General features: G+C 40.1%; 2 non-coding genes across 2 annotated transcripts; both read right to left on the bottom strand.

Moving 5' to 3' along the window:
• Window positions 1-12,260: 12,260 nt before the first annotated feature.
• On the bottom strand, window positions 12,261-12,354 carry trnai-uau (transfer RNA isoleucine (anticodon UAU)). The gene is made up of 2 exons: window positions 12,317-12,354; window positions 12,261-12,296 (listed from the first exon to the last, which is right to left on the bottom strand). It is a non-coding gene; the product is annotated as a tRNA-Ile (tRNA).
• A 3,375-nt stretch (window positions 12,355-15,729) lies between these two features.
• Window positions 15,730-15,823, bottom strand: trnai-uau (transfer RNA isoleucine (anticodon UAU)). The gene is made up of 2 exons: window positions 15,786-15,823; window positions 15,730-15,765 (listed from the first exon to the last, which is right to left on the bottom strand). It is a non-coding gene; the product is annotated as a tRNA-Ile (tRNA).
• Window positions 15,824-20,109: the final 4,286 nt, after the last annotated feature.

Genomic DNA, 20,109 nt, shown 5'->3' with positions numbered 1-20,109 from the left:
CTGTGGATGGGGGATTGAATCGAAGTAAAGATTCGATCTGATCCGTTGGTTTCCTTAGCTAATTAACTTTGTATCAATTGGCATTTTATAAATATTCAGACTGATCTGGATTAGAATGTAACTGTATTTAATGCTTTTGTACTTTATCGTGTTTAATTTCTCTGTAAAGAACCATGTGATTACTTTTGATTTAAATTGTGCTATAAAAAATAAATTTCATGAATTGGATTTCATGACATGTTGTTGCAGCTTTTGTCTTTCGCACTTCATGGTCACCATATGTTTTGGAAAAATGTATCTACTCTAAAGTTAAATAACAACAATGCGGCTAAGAGAACATGGCCGCACTGTCAGAGAGCTACGATGAAATTACAGCTGAACTGCAAAAAGCACATAATAGACACAATAAAAAAAGAACATTCAAACATATACAAAGTGTTCAAATTGGGTTTTGGGACACTTTGTGCGGCCACAACAGCTCGAGTGTGTGTTGGTATAGATTCTGTGAGCCTGTGAAACATTAGTAGGAGCATAGAACAACACTCTATAAAACATATCGTCTCACTTGGCATTTCAGTGGTGGTGGCTGAGGGAGCTGCCTGACACTTTAATCCAACAACTCTCATTGGTGTTCAAATAGGGTGAAATCTGGTGACTGTGTTGGCCAGAGCATATGATTCCCATCATTTTTATACTCTTCAACCCGTTCAGTTACCCTGTGTGTCCGAAGGATCCCCTCATTGTGGGGGCTGAACCTTTGAGCTTCACCTGTAAATTGGTCTTAATATTTTCATTTAGAGAGCTAATGAGCCACTTAAAATTTCAGAAAGGATTTTGTTGCGACTCCCTGGGCTTCAGTCACAGTATAGTTTAAATTGTTCACAAGATGGCTGGTGTTTGACCTTGCAAGTTTTCACTGTGCTGGTTTCTGCCTCCTGCCACCGCTCCATATGCACAACTGTCCCACAGTGCGTGCCTCCATTTGCTCAAAAAACTTAATATTTAAAATCAGTGTTTTTCGAGATGTGATAAGCAATAAACCACATCAAGAGAGGTGGGTAAAGGAGACAGATGAGTAATGGGGCAGTGGAAAGCTGTTTACATATAACTATAATTAGTTTACATCAATAAATATAGTAATTTAGTTATGCACATACACACACACATACAGAAAGGCCCCAGCTGGGAATTGAACCAGGAACCCTGTTGCTGTGATTTTCGAATGTAGTCCTTTTTATTTCTTAACAGTCAATATTCATCACACATCAATAATAATGTAATCTTTTTTTTTGTTGCATCCACCTGGAATATACAAATGAAAGATTTTTCTTTAAATTGCCCTGTTTAATGGACATGCCGGTGAAATATAATACGGGGGCATCCATCTGGGTTACGTAAACTAAGTAAGAAAGCAGAAACTGTTAAAGGAGTATCAACTGTAACAATAACAATAACAAAAATAATTTTAAAAAGAGAGGGAATGGCTGAAAAGAAAATACCTCAATACAAGGTTGCAAAGGGGAGAAATGGACAAGGTTGATGTCATTTATTTAACTTCCTTTCAAAAGCTGGACTGATCAGAAGAATATGAAGACATGAATATATCCAGCAGATGGCAACCATGCAACTTCATGGACACCTGCGGCGTAAAATATCAACGAAGAAGAAAAGTTTCACTTCCTGTACATAGCTGTGACGTCTGTGTTTTGATCAAGGTTGAGTTACTGCATCACTAACATCTCTATGGCACCTCACAAATAGCTTATCTGGAACAACAGAGATATTTTATTTAAAAACAGCTCACTCTTCCTTGAGACTTGGGTTCAAAATGGTCTCCTACTGGTGGCTCAGCTGGCTAATAAGGAAGGACGATTACTCAGTTATAATGAATTCTGCTCAATATATAATTTCCCAGTTAGTCTCCAGGAATTCTCCATGGTAGGTGATGCTATACCCTCGGGCACCTTAATGTTGTTGAAAAACACAAACTATACTCTGTTTATTCCACTCACTGTCCCTGATCCAGCCAAATCATTTGTGGGAAAAATCTATTTTTCACAGCAGAATGGGAAGAGCAATAAGAGAATATGCAGGTTGTTCCAAGAAATTATCGTTTCTCGTCCATTTATAACATTTTATTGGAGCCGTTATATTCCGAATATCCACTGGAAAACTGTTTGGATGATCCCCCATAAACATTTAATTGTAAATAAGGTGAAGGAGGTGTCATTTAAAATTCTCCATAAAATTTACCCTGCTAAGCACTATATGGTAAAATTTAAAAGAGACATAAATACTGATTTCAGTTTCTGTGATGGCCTTCCAGAAACTGTGACGCATCTATTTTGGCTCTGCCCTTTCACACAAAGGTTTTGGATGGAGTTTAGCAGGTTTATTAATGACCATATTTTAAGGAATTTTTCCTTATGCTGGGAAAATGTTTTATTGTTTCTATAGATTCCCCTGAAAGGATGCTAAATGTTTTTTTTTTTATAATAAACTTGGTTATTGTTTTTGCTAAAGTTTATATTCATAAATGGAAATTTGCTAATAAAGCGCCATATTTTCCCCATTTTATTAAAGATATAGAACTATATTTTAAATCAATAACAGACTCTACTCATGAAAAGGCTCTAAGGACAATTTCTATATGTACATCTTTGCATGTTTTCATCTAACAGCCCTGGTTGTTTGTTTGTTTGTTTACATAACTGTCATGTTATATTGTAAACTTAATTTGTTTGTTTGTTGTATACTTATATCTGTTTAAATAAAGTATTTAAGAAACAAACAAACAAAAAAACATCTCTATGGCACACTACGGTCCACTCCAGGTCGAGAGAGCTTGAAACATCATGAATAAACGAAAGCACTGCCGTTGAAAAAACAGCTTAAAAACGCTTTGGTCCTGAATTACGTTTATCTCTGTTCTGTTGAAGCGGCAAAAGCTAAAAACATGCTGGTTAATCACTGATCACCTTCCGCGGTAAGTTAAATACAATTAAAAAAGGACGTCAGCATTTTTTAACACGCCTGTTAAATTCTGTCTTTAATGTTTACTTGAAGGAGGGATTGATGTAAGAACGAACAGACATCAGCTATACGCAGTAACATTAACCCTATGCCAATATCTGAGTGTGTTGGAGAGGGTGAGCTGTCTGTGTGAAAGCGGTTAGCTGCTTCTCAGCTGTTACTTGGTGATTTTCTGATCATTAGAAGGACACTTACCATTACTGAATTTGAAAAGCTCAGATAACTGCGATCAGACCTATCGGTTACGAGTTTTACCTCCATGAGACCCCCGACGTGGAGCTTGAAAAGCTGATGGATTTTGTTGCATCTTACATCTTGGATGTTTCTTCACAACCATCTCTGAGACGCCCTCTAAACATTTCAAGTCAAGTCTTTTATTGTCAGATACACAGAACAACAGAGTCGGACTGGGCACTGAAATTCTTAGGACAGGACACCGTACAGCAGCTACCATAACAAGACATAACATGCCGTAACATGTCATGTCATAAGTACTCTACCAAAAATATTTACAAGACAGTAGAAATAGATAGGCAATGTGGATACTACAATATGCAATATACAATATGCAATATACATTTTAACGCTAGTTACGAGAGCTGTACTGTACATATAATACACATAATAGCCTATGCTAATCTGAGACCTATACTAACTATAACATAAGGAAAAATAAAAAAATAAATACAATGTTGTGCAATATTTCAGGTTGCAGTGCAATCAGCAGTGGAGGTAGGCATGTGTAAGTATAAAGTGTGTAAAGTATAAGTGTAAGTGTCGAGTGTGTAAGTGATGAGAGTGCATTATAGTCCATTTAGGAGCCTGATGGCCTTAGGAAAAAAAAACTGTTCTTTCATCACGGCTCAGCTTGAGGGGATTCTGATCTCTTCAGGTGATACTTTGATGGCCTCAGCTTTGCTCTGCTCAGTTGTGGCTCCAGCTTTTGCTGTGACTCTGTTCAGGGCTCTCAAGTTTTGAATGCAGGCAAGAGTGAGATACTCTACAAGACTAATAACCTGAAAGACTTCATCGGGTTATACGCAGTGAGCGAGCCAGAGATGTTCTGTGGGGCCAAACTATAAAGTGCTTTATAGACTCTATGAGTAAGATGATTTAGAGGTGATTCTGTATTGAACAGGTAGCCAGTTGAGAGACTTTAGTTCCAGAGTGATGTGTTCAAATGTCTGTGTTTGTGTAAGAACTCTGAATGTGTTGAAGTCATCCTAAAGTGTTCCAGTGATCCAAACTGCTTGATATAAATGCATGAATCAGTCAATTTGAGATCTGTATTTTCCAACTTTAAACTATTTTTTAAAGTGGTAGAAAGCATTTGGTAATGATGCTTATCAGAACTGAAATCAGTGTCCAAAATAATGCCAATAATGATATATGCTCACTGTGTTTTAGATACAGTTAAGACAGGTATGACCAGATTTTCTGCTTCTGACTATTTGGACCAACGAGATGGAAGTGTCACGGTTGTGTTAAGGGAGGAACCAGGTGCAGACACGGACGAGAGCCAAAATGAAGTTAACGGATTTAGTTTAAAAAATATAAACAAAAGCGCGGCAAAGGCTGGAATACAGAAAAACTAAACTGAACATAAAACTAAGAAAATAACAAAACAGACTTAAATACTTGTAGACAGGACTGACGAGGGAAACCATGGACCACGGGTGTAGGAACAGGAACTACAGACATAGAAGACAAGGAATACAGACTAGGATTTCAGATAAGATAAGAGAAGACAAGACTAGGAATACAGAAGTATAGGACGAGGATCCGGCGAGGAGTGGTGGAACAAGAAAGACATATATACTTGGGAGGTGATTACTGGAGCAGGAACTGGTGGCTGATTAGTAACGGGTTGCAGGAGAGAGATCTGTCCAATGGAGCGTAACTTGATTGGCTGCCGTTGGATGAATTGAGACAGGGATCAATTGATTCTCCCTGTTTAACCGGATGTTGTATCTGGTTCTTTTTCCACTGAATTTTTTTAAAGTTGAATTTTTTTCCACTGAATTTTTTGAAGTTGAATTTTTTTACACTAATTTTTTTTTAGAAATTTTTTTTTTTTACACTGTTGGTTTTTCAAATTCAAAGTCTGATTTTGATGCTGTAAAAATTCAATATTAGAAATTCGTATTCAAACTCTGATGGCACTGAAAAACTTCCATAGATCTTGTACAGCTTATATCCAAAGAGACTTACATGATTTAACCTCTGTATTTTCAAATGTTGCAGAATGAAGACAAAAAAAACCCTGAATTGTTGACCAACATTTGTTTTTAAAGATTATTGTTGATTTTATTCTGTCTCAAGTTGTGGCTTATTCACAGTATTCCTCCTCAGCAGTTCAGTGCAGGTTATGTAAAGTCTGTCAGAGCAGAAGAAGATTAGAAACAATTAATGCTGTTTGATATTCTAGTGTTTGTGTTTGACACTGTTTAGTGGAGGGAAGAAAAACTGACTGCCACACAAAAGTCATTCAAATATCTTCATTAAGGATGATTCATGGGTGCAGCCTTCATATGAAGTAAAAGTAAACAACACCAGTTAGATGAGATTCTTAATTTCACATCTCATTCTCATTTCCTGGTCATTTATTGAACATTACAGCACGTTATAAAAAAAGACACGGAAAAGCATCAGATAACAACGTCTGCTGCACAACCAACAGGGTTTTTGGATTTAAACTCCTGACAACATTTCCTTGTTTGTTAAAAACAAAAAGCAGCAAAAGCCACATTTCAATGTTCTCTGTGCTGTGTCTCTCATCTTACAGGCTGTTATATGCTTACACTCTGTCAGAGTTAAATTGATTTTCAATACTGAACTTTTATAAGATGTATTTATATATACATGACTGGATCATTGATGTGGTGTGTAGGTTTATTATTAATCACAATCATGTAGATTTATTAAAGACATATTTGTAACTGCGCAGGTTTTCTTCTTTAACAATGAAACTTTTAGAAACTACTGATAGTTATGATGTGGTTGTTACACTGTGATGTAAGTTGCAGTGAACCAGTGTGTGGGTGACTCTCATTATTTCCTGTTTCTATGAAGTGTGTGTATAAATGTCTGTGTGTGAGTGTCACTGTAAACACCAACTGAAGCAGGAGTGACCACAGAGATTATATGCTCATAAAGCTATGTGTCTCACAGGCTTGTTTGATAAAATAACTGATCTACTGCAGTCATTACTGTTGTAAAGTCTGCTGGGAGGCAGAAGGTTATGTATCACTCTCCATATGACAGCAGGGTGAACAGGCTGTGCCTCAGGTGGGCTTTGTCTCTGAGTATGTTTGGGCTGTGAGCAGACACACCACCTCACCAACTCCACTGGTGCTGAACCAGCTTGTGCTCTAAAAACATTCATGCAGAGCTGCTGCAGCTTCATCCGTCCACACTTCAACAGTTTTTACTGATGGTTTGATCCTGAAAACAAAACAGCAGGAAAATCAGGGAGTTGCTATCTGATAGATCAAAATAAGGATGCAGTTTGCAGCTTTCCAAAGCTGTTAAAGTACCATCTCACTGATTTGTCATGTGACTGCTGCAACGTCAGCGGTGTCTGGAACATCAAAACTGCTCAAGTTACAGTTGTAAAGCTTTACAGGTGTGAAGTGGAATTAACCAGTTGGACTGACTTTGAAGATGGGTATCTGAACACTGTTGCGTTAACAATATCACCCTTACTCTCACAGCTGCAACAAATTTAGTATTCTGTTGGAAGTTTCAGATGTGTCTGCAGTGGTAGCAGAAATGATGTGTAAATGTCTTAAGTTACTAAAAGCTCGCGGCAGCTTCGGCAGTGATGAGAAGCGCATTTTTCAGCCCATATCTCTAACTTCCAGAGACCCATGCCATTGTGTTTTAGAGGGGACCACTATTAATCAGTTGCTTCTGCACTGGGACAATGAGCATACACTTCCAGGTAAACCAGGAGAACCTTTAAAACCCTTTCAGATATTTTTTCTTTCTTTTTTAAACGTTTTTTTTATTATTACTATTATTATAACAAATATCCAGAAATGAAGATGGCTGGTTTAAGGAGTTTTAAACAACATCCTCCTCAGTACTTTGCATTTTTCCAGATAAATTCATTAGACTGAGCCAGCCCTCTGGAAGAAAACCTGAAATATTTCGACATGATGCAGCTGAAAGAGCTGTGATGTCATGTCATTGTTAAGGAAACCTGAAGAAAAACCTGTTGAATTACAGGCTCTTGGATTATACAATTTAATTTGATGCAGTTTAGTAGAAAAAAAGCTTCTTCTGAGTTTTAAAGGCATTCTACCAACAGGATGATATCTACTGTAAACTGGCTCCCATGTTTGTTCTGTCATGTCTGTGGAATGCGGCTATTAGTCAAAGAAAGACTAAATCAAATGTTATAGCTGATCATTTAGAATTCAGATGAGTAAAATATTCCTTCCGTGTCTGACACAGACTGCAGAAAGCTTTGTCGGGTCTGCTTTTAAGAGTGTTGCATCAGAAGACGGTCGTTCTGAGGCAAAGTTATTGTTTGGTGTTTCATTCAACAGAGGAGAGGGTAAGTGTAAAAACTGTTCATTTTTATTTACTCCAGCACCAAAGCAGCATGTAAAATGTAAATGCAAACATTTTTTTAAACACATCATTTACGAATAATGTTTTTAAAGAACAACACTGTCCCACTGGTTGTCTTTCAGTCCCAATTGTCTGCGTCTCGTCTGGACTGTGTTATTTCTACAGGTGTCGGTGAGCAGATCTTCTTCTCTGTGTGTCTCTCAGGGTGGCCGCGGGTCCTTAAAAAGTCGTAAATCAATTTTCCTGAAAATAAGACCTTAAAAAGTATTAAATTGTCTTAAATTCAGATTGCATGGGTCTTAAAGTGATGGTTCGGAGTAGATTCACCCTAGGGTCATTTGAACCGTGACATCCAGCCAAGTAGTCCACCCGAAGTTTTTTCGATCTTGGCTGAACATCAGCTGAGTTACTGAGTTATCCCGAATAGCTTCGTACAAGCGCTAATGGAACCTAGCAGTATCTCCAAAATTACCACACTAAAATCACATGCCATGACACCAAACTTCTACAGTAGTACAAATATGGTCTGTACTCACAAAACGATGCATTTGGAAGTTTGTAAATAGTCCAGGAGTTTATTATCATCAACACAAGCCTAAAAGCTTTTCTGCTGCTAAAGCTGCGTCGACGTCACTTCCTTGATCTGGGAGCTTCAATGTAAGATGAGGGTTGATCTACTACTGTAGACAACAAAGCAAGGCTGCTCAATTTCTCCATTGATAAAATAAATTCACAACTCTACAACATAAAAAATCATGTAGAATATAGCATATACTTTGTTGTCTACAGTAGTAGACCGGATGGACCAATGTGAGACCAGGCTCAGTCAGGAGGTGCGTTTGTACAGACAGCTGTAAGAAACTGCAGTGAAACAGCACAGGGAGCACGTAAACTCCCAAAACTGGTGGACAGAGATTGGCAGAACTTTGGGGAAAGAGGGAGAGTTCTGTAAGAAAGTCTGGAAGAAGCTACGGGACAGATACGTGAAGGCAAAGAAGAGGGCAGAGACTCTGTTGATGCCGGGGCTTCAAACCTTCACCTCTATTAACTGAATTAAAAAATTTAAATGATCCGAATACTGCAGCAGTATCATTAATTACAGTGTTCCTGCTCTTGACAGCGGCATTGTTTTCTTCTCCACTTTTGTGGTTGTAGAGTAGCGGTAACCTTCACGTAGCAGCAACACCTCTGTGACGGTGAGAATTGCAACTACTGGCGCATCGACTTGCGCCACTATATATGGCGGGCACGAAATCGTGACGTCATCAACACCGCTCACGCTAGCAGACGTGGCAACCATGCTAGAGCCTTTACAGTATTCTACGAAATGATACAACTCAAACAAAAATGGTCCTGACACGTTGGCAAGGGTCCAGTAAATGTGCTCAAGTAAAATAGTAAGTCTACAGCAAGTATTTCGCCCACAACAACACAAAGTCTGCGGCGAAAAACTTTCAGAATTTCTGTCAGAGGCATATTTGTCCGCACATTCTTGATCATAACTTCAGTTAGCATGCATGTATTAGCCCCAACGTGATACCGAAACAGCTCTGGTCTTTTAGCTGATGAATGACATCTTACTTGTTCCAATAGATGCCTGTTTACCCTGTCTGCTGGGGCAAAATAGTCAGTGACTCACTGATGCGTCAAAAGTATCTGCCCCTAGTCTTATGTAAATACTGTTCAGTGTGGTTTGCTATGTCATTATTTATGTATATAAACTAATTGCATTTAGAACAAACTATTTGTTTGGACTTGTATTGCATGTACAAAGCTCTGGTTGTAGACAAAATGTGTTTGTGCTTCCGTTTCTCTTTGTCACTAATTCTCACAGAGGATCTGGATGTGAGATAAGACAGTTCCAAGTGTAACCTTTCATTAGAGCCTAAGATCATGACTGTATGTTGAAGCGTTCAGGAATGGCAGCCATTTTCCCCAAGGCTCTCCAAATGGCACAGCTTTGGCACGCCTGGTCCTATCCTTAGAGAAACCTGTACAAAATATTCAGTTTTTGTTGTATTACAGTCAAATTTGAAGTGAGACTAGGTAAGACTTCAAGCTGTAGTCCCATTGTGTTTTTCAGTCCGCAGCCCTAGGCTAAAGTCACTTTTAAGACACATATTTAGGAAGAAAAATTTGGCAGACAGAAAAATCCATCTCTTTCACTGTATTCAAGCTCATATTACTTTGTAACAGTAGCACTTACAGAGATTCTGATTGTTGTAGGTGAATATTCAGAGTGTTTTCTTTCAAAAGAGACCTCAACCAGCCTTCTACTCCAAGTGGTTCAAGTACAGCTTTCAATTTACTTTGGGAATGCTTTTTTTAGGAGTTGCAGACAAAAATTGCCCACCTGTTAAGGGGTTAAGTCACCTGGAGAAGGTCAGTAGAACCCACTTTCTGAAGGATACAGGTCGTTTAGGCCATTGGCGTTTAGGCCGCAGTCGTTTAGGCCCACCTGCAGTCGTTTAGGCCAGGCTACCTGAGCAGCTGAAATCTTTATTATTGTACATTCGTTATTATAAGTGTTATGGAATTATTGTCTTAACTCCCTACTAAGATTTTGCTTACCATCCTATTACATCTGATGAGAAGTGAAATAGAGACTTTCAATGTTTGTGCCGGTTTTTCTTCCAGAGGGCTGGCTCAGTCTAATGAATTTATCTGGAAAAATGCAAAGTACTGAGGAGGATGTTGTTTAAAACTCCTTAAACCAGCCATCTTCATTTCTGGATATTTGTTATAAAAATTCTAATAAAAAAAACATTAAAAAAGAAAGAAAAAATATCTGAAAGGGTTTTAAAGGTTCTCCTGGTTTACCTGGATGTTTATGCTCATTGTCCCAGTGCAGAAGCAACTGAATATTAGTGGTCCCCTCTAAAACACAATGGGTCTCTGGAAGTTAGAGATATGGGCTGAAAAATGCGCTTCTCATCACTGCCGAAGCTGCCGCCAGCTTTTAGTAACTTAAGACATTTACACATCATTTCTGCTACCACTGTAGACACGTCTGAAACTTCCAACAGAATACTGAATTTGTTGGAATTTTTGTTGTGTTTTATTCTGTTTTGAACGTAAACTTGCAAGCTTTTCTACGCTAAATAAGTAGCAAAGCTAAACTTAATCTCAGTGCAAAATATAAAAAGTTAAAATATCGCCTAATATGCGATGATTATGTGTGAATAAGGTATGCTGAAACCTTAGCATGTCTCATCATGTTCAATTTATCCTTAAAGAAACTCTGTGCTGCTGTGATAAATTGATACAAAGGATGATCCACAATCTACAGAACACTCTGCAGACTTGTTTTTACCTCCTGAACCTCTTTTTGCTGATGACTTTCAATCAACAAATATATGTTTGTTCATGCTTCATTCCCAACACATACACCTGATCTCACAGAAACCAGGCTGTCTGATGGAGCATGCACACACAGACACACAGATTACACTGTATCTGTGGTTGATACTGAGTTACCTTGATACCTTGGTGGTTGACCTGATTCAACCTAAAGGTCTGGTGGTTTAGGAGATCCTTCTCATTTGAACCTGGGGAAACAGAAAGAGAAATTGTTAGTTAAGAAAAATCAGTCTCTAGTGGGTCCTGTTATAAACTTTGAGGGAGCACTTTATGACGTCAATGCACGTCAATGACGTCCATTGACGTCAATGGTAGTTAATGCACGTCATCGCTCGTTAAACAACGTCATTATACGTCACGGCGAAAGTTTATATAGGACCCAGAGATCAACAGCTGTGTGTCGGGAGGTTGTGGCTCCCCTCCCTCAGGGAGCAGGTTGAGAGGCGATGGCAGATGGGCGCTGAGTCTCGGCTGCCAGGGCGGCAGTCAGGCTCTTTCCATAGGTACAGTATGAGGCTGTAGCTGTCCATCTGAGCTTGTCATACATATGTTAAAGCCTGGTGAAGATTCATTTTTATGTCTGATCTTTTACAATGTTATGGCACGTTGATGATCAGGGGAAAAAAAAGTGTGCACTTCCCTTTTCAAATGAATCTTGCAGAATCAGATCATTTGTAGCCATTACAATAAAACCTTTGCTTCTCAAACACCACTTATCAGATCTATTTTAACCAGACCCAATTGTATTGGCCGTTTGTCAAACAAATTAAACAAAACTTAAATTAAAGCAAATCAAACGAACACTTCAGGCACCATGGGCAGGTAATGTACGCAGGCAAGACATAGTCCAATTTCCAGGCAGAAGTTTTGAGTTGAGGCTGGTTTCTTTTTTGTTCCAGAAGAGCAAACAACATGGTCCTTCTCGCACTGGTAAAAAACCATATGCCCATCACCCAGGTGCCTACAAAGATCACCACCTACTTCCTACCTATATATAGGTGTGCCTATGCGCACTACTGCCCCCACGTGTTCAAATCATATCAGTAAATAAATCAAAGAAAAAGACTAAACCTATAAAGCAAAGTAATTAACTAAACAAATAACTAGACAATAATATTAGCAAAATATCAATAATTAATTTAGAAGGCTTAGAGGTTTAGAAGGCTTATCTCCATAGCTTTACTGTGCTCTATAGCTTACCTATTTGACTTCTAATCACAATCTGCACTGTTATTATCATGTCTCTGACCAGCTCTAATATTGTAACTTCAAGAACTTATCACCAGATATGCTCCAGGTGAGGCTTGAACTCACAACCTCAGCATTGCTCTACAGTGTACTGTCTTATAAGTACTGTGCGCTAACCAATTGCACCACTGGAGCATTTAATTAAACTATAAAATACAAGTTAAGTGTGAGATTGTTACCTACTTATACCTAGTTACCTCGGTACCTTGGTGGTTGACCTGATTCAACCTAAAGGTCTGGTGGTTTAGGAGATCCTTCTAATTTGAACCTGGGGAAACAGAAAGAGAAATTGTTAGTTAAGAAAAATCAGTCTCTAGTGGGTCCTCTTATAAACTTTGAGGGAGCACTTTATGACGTCAATGCACGTCAATGACGTCCATTGACGTCAATGGTAGTTAAAGCACGTCATCGCTCGTTAAACAACGTCATTATACGTCACGGCGAAAGTTTATATAGGACCCAGAGATCAACAGCTGTGTGTCGGGAGGTTGTGGCTCCCCTCCCTCAGGGAGCAGGTTGAGAGGCGATGGCAGATGGGCGCTGAGTCTCGGCTGCCAGGGCAGCAGTCAGGCTCTTTCCATGCGTACAGTATGAGGCTGTAGCTGGAAGCGTCTGCTCCGCACTCGCAAGTCCGATGCTTGTGTTGTGGACAGGAGCCCCCGTAATTGGTTGCGTCTTGTTCTCGGTGCTCTCATGTCCTACTGATCCCTGAGTACGTGTGTTAATTCTAAACACACGGTGATTGGTCAAAAGATCATCTGGAGTCCTTCAGACCAAATCTGTCACTCCACAGTCCCAAGCGAGAAAGGAGGGGCCCACAGTGACACCCATCCCGGGTGCTTCACTGGGGGTAAAGACAGAAAATTTCGCCTCCCCAAGCACGAGGGCCACGGGAAGCATCCAGATGCTCCATCAGCTTTTTGGAGCATCTGGATGCTTTTCGCGTTTGCCCTTGTTGCACCCTCAAGTAGACATGCCTCTGTGTTATACTTCTGGCAACTTTATTTGTCCCGGTTCGGTTTTACATGTGTTTTTCCAGACGAGCTGACACAGACACACGGAAGGCAGACGCACGTAAAACGTAAAACAAAACAACACCTCCGCCACACCGCGGCGGCTGATGACATCACACGCACAACAGCGCAAAACACAGAAATGCAAACCAAATGGTACACTTTATCTCTAGGTCTCAACACCCTCCCCCACTAAATTAAATGTTGCCAAACATTTTCTTAATCTCTTAACTATAGAACACTTTGTGAAAAGGTAAGTAAACAACAGGTATGACAACACATTTTTTCTTTCAGGATGAAATAAGGTCCTTCTCTGTCATTTGAGCACTTTATAGACTGTTTTCTTTTCTCTTTTTTTTTTTTTTTACAGTGGAGGCTTTACCAACCATCAGTGTGGTGGAACTGTACTGAAAATACAGAGAAGTTAAAGTTACATTTTTATACATTTTATATCCCCGCCAGATTTTTTTCATTCTGAAAAGTAACATTTGTTACAGTATATCATCTGTCCTCATAATTACTTTCATAAAAAGCCAAAAAAAAGACCAGACTTTATCATGTTGATATTTCAATTTCAACCTGCAGGTTAACAATGTGAGTGACTTAAAGTGTGGAAACAAGTCCACGGAAGTTTTTCTTTTAATAATATGTCAACTATTTGCAAGTAGGGCCCACAGTTAGTGTCCTTGCTGTATGACCAGGTAAGACATCTGATTCTCACATGTAGATGGAAAATTTAATGTTGCATTATGCCCAGTATTAATCAGACATGTTTGTTTATGTTCCAGACAGGATAGTGAATGCTTTTGAGCACAGTCCACTGTGTGGTTGTACAGGTCACGACTTAACTGAATATATTCCAACAGCAAAGACAATCGCTTGTCTTCCTGCATCCAAACGCAGAACAAAATAGATGTTTGATCTGTAAAATCTGATGAAATGGACAGAATCCATGAGAGTTGTTTGATCTGGCAAAGGGGCCACAGTGAAACTTTTCTACATTTTGCTGAGTAGGAATGTAAAAGCATGTTGTTCAGAAAGTGGGTTCTACTGACCTTCTCCAGGTGACTTAAGTACAAGCAAGCACTGCAAACCTTTCTCAGAAGAGGAAGCGTACTGAGATGGCCTGTCCTTCTCATCCTCCTTCGGTATTTGCTGAGCCTGGTCCACAGGCCTTCAGCCACCATCCCACCTGAAGAACTCCCAGCAGTGTCATCTGTGGCCTGCAGCCTTCCAGGTCTCCGCTACAGGACGACGGCCCTCTCAAGATTCACAACCACTCGGTGGAGGAGTGTGTTAAAGAGGCCAGGGTACAGTGGGCTCAATAAAGCATCACCACAGATTGGTAAATTAAGGTTTGGGTGCAATCTACTAATTGATCAGAGGTTTTGTGTTCTTTGCAGGGATCATATTGTAGCACCAGATGGCGCCACATAGCTGAAAGCTGTCTGATCTGAGTGTCATTCCTTACATCATGTAAGACCCAAGTGAGACACAACACAGCAGTTTCCACATGTGGAACATTCTGTGTTTTCTCCTTTTTCTGTAACCTAGGAGCTGGTAAATAGTTATAGTTAAGTATCTGTAGCCCACGCTCGTGCATGTCAACACGTTCATACACATATAATATCGTGCGCTCACAAACAGGCTTTGATGGCCAGCTGGGCGCTGAGTCTCGGCTGCCAGGGCGGCAGTCAGGCTCTTTCCATGCGTACAGTATGAGGCTGTAGCTGTCCATCTGAGCTTGTCATACATATGTTAAAGCCTGGTGAAGATTCATTTTTATGTCTGATCTTTTACAATGTTATGGCACGTTGATGATCAGGGGAAAAAAAAGTGTGCACTTCCCTTTTCAAATGAATCTTGCAGAATCAGATCATTTGTTGCCATTACAATAAAACCTTTGCTTCTCAATCACCACTTATCAGATCTATTTTAACCAGACCCAATCGTATTGGCCGTTTGTCAAACAAATTAAACAAAACTTAAATTAAAGCAAATCAAACGAACACTTCAGGCACCATGGGCAGGTAATGTACGCAGGCAAGACATAGTCCAATTTCCAGGCAGAAGTTTTGAGTTGAGGCTGGTTTCTTTTTTGTTCCAGAAGAGCAAACAACATGGTCCTTCTCGCACTGGTAAAAAACCATATGCCCATCACCCAGGTGCCTACACAGATCACCACCTACTTCCTACCTATATACAGGTGTGCCTATGCCCACTACTGCCCCCAAGTGTTCAAATCATATCAGTAAATAAATCAAAGAAAAAGACTAAACCTATAAAGCAAAGTAATTAACTAAACAAATAACTAGACAATAATATTAGCAAAACATCAATAATTAATTTAGAAGGCTTAGAGGTTTAGAAGGCTTATCTCCATAGCTTTACTGTGCTCTATAGCTTACCTATTTGACTTCTAATCACAATCTGCACTGTTCTTATCATGTCTCTGACCAGCTCTAATATTGTAACTTCAAGAACTTATCACCAGATATGCTCCAGGTGAGGCTTGAACTCACAAACCCAGCATTGCACTACAGTGTACTGTCTTATAAGTACTGTGCGCTAACCAATTGCACCACTGGAGCATTTCATTAAGCTATAAAATACAAGTTAAGTGTGAGATTGTTACCTACTTATACCTAGTTACCTCGGTACCTTGGTGGTTGACCTGATTCAACCTAAAGGTCTGGTGGTTTAGGAGATCCTTCTCATTTGAACCTGGGGAAACAGAAAGAGAAATTGTTAGTTAAGAAAAATCAGTCTCTAGTGGGTCCTGTTATAAACTTTGAGGGAGCACTTCATGACGTCAATGCACGTCAATGACGTCCATTGACGTCAATGATAGTTAATGCACGTCATCGCTCGTTAAACAACGTCATTATACGTCACGGCGAAAGTTTATATAGGACCCAGAGATCAACAGCTGTGTGTCGGGAGGTTGTGGCTCCCCTCCCTCAGGGAGCAGGTTGAGAGGCGATGGCAGATGGGCGCTGAGTCTCGGCTGCCAGGGCAGCAGTCAGGTTCTTTCCATGCGTACAGTATGAGGCTGTAGCTGGAAGCGTCTGCTCCGCACTCGCAAGTCCGATGCTTGTGTTGTGGACAGGAGCCCCCGTAATTGGTTGCGTCTTGTTCTCGGCGCTCTCATGTCCTACTGATCCCTGAGTACGTGTGTTAATTCCAAACACACGGTGATTGGTCAAAAGATCATCTGGAGTCCTTCAGACCAAATCTGTCACTCCACAGTCCCAAGCGAAAAGGAGGGGCCCACAGTGACATCCATCCCGGGTGCTTCACTGGGGGTAAAGACAGAAAATTTCTCCTCCCCAAGCACGAGGGCCACGGGAAGCATCCAGATGCTCCATCAGCTTTTTGGAGCATCTGGATGCTTTTCGCGTTTGCCCTTGTTGCACCCTCAAGTAGACATGCCTCTGTGTTATACTTCTGGCAACTTTATTTGTCCCGGTTCGGTTTTACATGTGTTTTACCAGACGAGCTGACACAGACACACGGAAGGCAGACGCACGTAAAACGTAAAACAAAACAACACCTCCGCCACACCGCGGCGGCTGATGACATCACACGCACAACAGCGCAAAACATAGAAATGCAAACCAAATGGTACATTTTATCTCTAGGTCTCAACACCCTCCCCCACTAAATTAAATGTTGCCAAACATTTTCTTAATCTCTTTACTATAGAACACTTTGTGAAAAGGTAATTAAACAACAGGTATGACAACACATTTTTTCTTTCAGGATGAAATAAGGTCCTTCTCTGTCATTTGAGCACTTTATAGACTGTTTTCTTTTCTCTTTTTTTTTTTTCCAGTGGAGGCTTTACCAACCATCAGTGAGGTGGAACTGTACTGAAAATACAGAGAAGTTAAAGTTACATTTTTATACATTTTATATCCCCAGATTTTTTTAATTCTGAAAAGTAACATTTGTTACAATATATCATCTGTCCTCATAATTACTTTCATAAAAGCCATAAAAAGACCAGACTTTATCATGTTGATATTTCAATTTCAACCTGCAGGTTAACAATGTGAGTGACTTAAAGTGTGGAAATAAGTCCACAGAAGTTTTTCTTTTAATAATATGTCAACTATTTGCAAGTAGGGCCCACAGTTAGTGTCCTTGCTGTATGACCAGGTAAGACATCTGATTCTCACATGTAGATGGAAAATTTGTAAAATAATGAGCAACTTTGGCTTAAGTTACTAAAAGCTGGCGGCAGCTTCGGCAGTGATGAGAAGCGCATTTTTCAGCCCATATCTCTAACTTCCAGAGACCCATGCCATTGTGTTTTAGAGGGGACCACTATTATTCAGTTGCTTCTGCACTGGGACAATGAGCATAAACATCCAGGTAAACCAGGAGAACCTTTAAAACCCTTTCAGATATTTTTTCTTTTTTAATGTTTTTTTTTATTAGAATTTTTATAACAAATATTCAGAAATGAAGATGGCTGGTTTAAGGAGTTTTAAACAACATCCTCCTCAGTACTTTGCATTTTTCCAGATAAATTCATTAGACTGAGCCAGCCCTCTGGAAGAAAACCTGAAATATTTCCACATGATGCAGCTGAAAGAGCTGTGATGTCATGTCATTGTTAAGGAAACTTGAAGAAAAACCTGTTGAATTACAGGCTCTTGGATAATACAATTTCATTTGATGCAGTTTAGTAGACATGAGTAGAAAAAAAAGCTTCTTCTGCGCTTTAAAGGTATTCTACCAACAGGATGATATCTACTGTAAACTGGCTCCCATGTTTGTTCTGTCATATCTGTGGAATGAGGCTATTAGTCAAAGAAAGACTAAATCAAATGTTATAGCTGATCATTTAGAATTCAGATTAGTAAAATATTCCTTATGTGTCTGACACAGACTGCAGAAAGCTTTGTCGGGTCTGCTTTTAAGAGCGTTGCATCAGAAGACGGTCGTTCTCTGAGGCAAAGTTATTGTTTGGTGTTTCATTCAACAGAGGAGAGGGTAAGTGTAAAAACTGTTCATTTTTATTTACTCCAGCACCAAAGCAGCATGTAAAATGTGAATGCAAACATTTTTTTAAACACATCATTTACGAATAATGTCTTTAAAGAACAACACTGTCCCACTGGTTGTCTTTCAGTCCCAATTGTCTGCGTCTCGTCTGGACTGTGTTATTTCTGCAGGTGTAGGTGAGCAGATCTTCTTCTCTGTGTGTCTGTGAGGAGCTTCACACACGGCCGGCTTCATCTGTACGGCTCGGTGTGGGATGCTTTTCATCGTTTCAGCTGGGGCCGATCCATAGTCCGGTGTCTGGGAGCAGATTTGGTGCTGGAGTGTGTTCAGGGGACGGCTGTGCTGCTGGAGCTTCCTGGGACTGGTGGATGTCCACTGTGAGGTGCTACAAGGGAGACAGAAAGAAAGTCCTGATTTAAGCTTAAGCATAACTTTGTGACAATTTTTCATCTTTTGTTTTTAAAATAGCAGCTTGTTTCTTTACTTTTTTCTATACTATGAGCTAATAACATCTAAATGCAGTATATAATGTGCCTTTTAACTGATCACGACTTTGTGACACTAAACAGGACCTACCCCAAGTCCTCCTTTATTGCTTTTTTTTAACATCAGCTTCTCTCATCCGGCTGGGAGCTCCTCGTCGTCACGGAAACCCTGGGTGCATGACGGCAATGTCGGGTCCACAGTCTCTCTCTTTCGGACCTGCGCTGGAGTCTTCTCTCATCCATGATCACCTCGGTAAAACACAACAGGAAAAGGAAGGAAAAACTGCACAAGTACTCAACATGTGTGAGCTAGCACACATTGATTTCTGTAGATTTCGTTCATTAGTCAGACGGAATCATGCACTCACCTGTTTTGCACAATACGTTACCTGCGGTAGCTCAGGTGTTCCAGTTTGTCCTCCGTTGGTGTCAGAGTTGTTGTTTCTTTGCCATCCGCTGGTCCTTCCATCAGCAGGAAGCCACAGAGGCTCAGGCCAGCGTGACATGTGTGCACACAAAAGAGGAACATCAGAGGTGGACACTTTATTAATCCTGCGAGGGGGAATCCTTTAACTTCCCCTCGCAGGATTAATAAAGTACTTTGATTTGAATCAGGCCTGGATCAGAAGGAGGGACCCCCTCCTGAAACTTAGCCTGTGAAGACAGTTCCACCTTCCTGTACTTATATGACTGTGACATGACATAGGTAGCAGTGAAGAGAATGCTTACTATTATATCTAGTTTGCAAATTAATTACAAAGCCATGTCCTGCAGTTAAACCGGTTTGTAACACTCCACAACACACTCGCTCACAGTGCTATCTTTTGCCTGAAAAAATTCCAAAGGTGAGTTCAGTGCGTCCCCCTCTTTCTCTCTGACATGCAGCAACCACTCAGTCAAAGCGATAACTACCAGGTGAGCACGACACCGTTACGTATTATGATGATTCCACCTTATAACAGAACACAAGTTTTATAAACCATACGTAATCTTTTACATCCGTCAATATTTCCACTCGGCCCCCGAAGCGTTGTCTGACTCTAACCCAACATCAACACCAGAGTTTGGGTGCCTTGCCCAAGGACACTTCGACATCTGAACTTGAGGATGTGGGGATCAAACTACCAACCCTTTGATTAGTGGATGACCCGCTCTTTCTCCTGACACACTGCCACCCCGTCTCTAACTCTCTCTGGCAAGCTGTCATTTATCTCTTTGAGGTCTCACCGACAGGTGAACGTAACATTTGATAACCGATCCACGGGTCAAATAAATCTAATGTTACCAGTAAATGGTCAATATGTATCAGAAATTCTACATTTTTGAATAAATACACATTAGGTTTCCCCCTGAATAACAACCTACACATGATATTTCGT

The sequence above is a fragment of the Odontesthes bonariensis genome, chromosome 3 (genome assembly GCF_027942865.1).
Source record: "Odontesthes bonariensis isolate fOdoBon6 chromosome 3, fOdoBon6.hap1, whole genome shotgun sequence".
Classification (NCBI taxonomy): domain Eukaryota; kingdom Metazoa; phylum Chordata; class Actinopteri; order Atheriniformes; family Atherinopsidae; genus Odontesthes; species Odontesthes bonariensis.
This window is presented reverse-complemented; position numbering and strand designations above follow the sequence as displayed.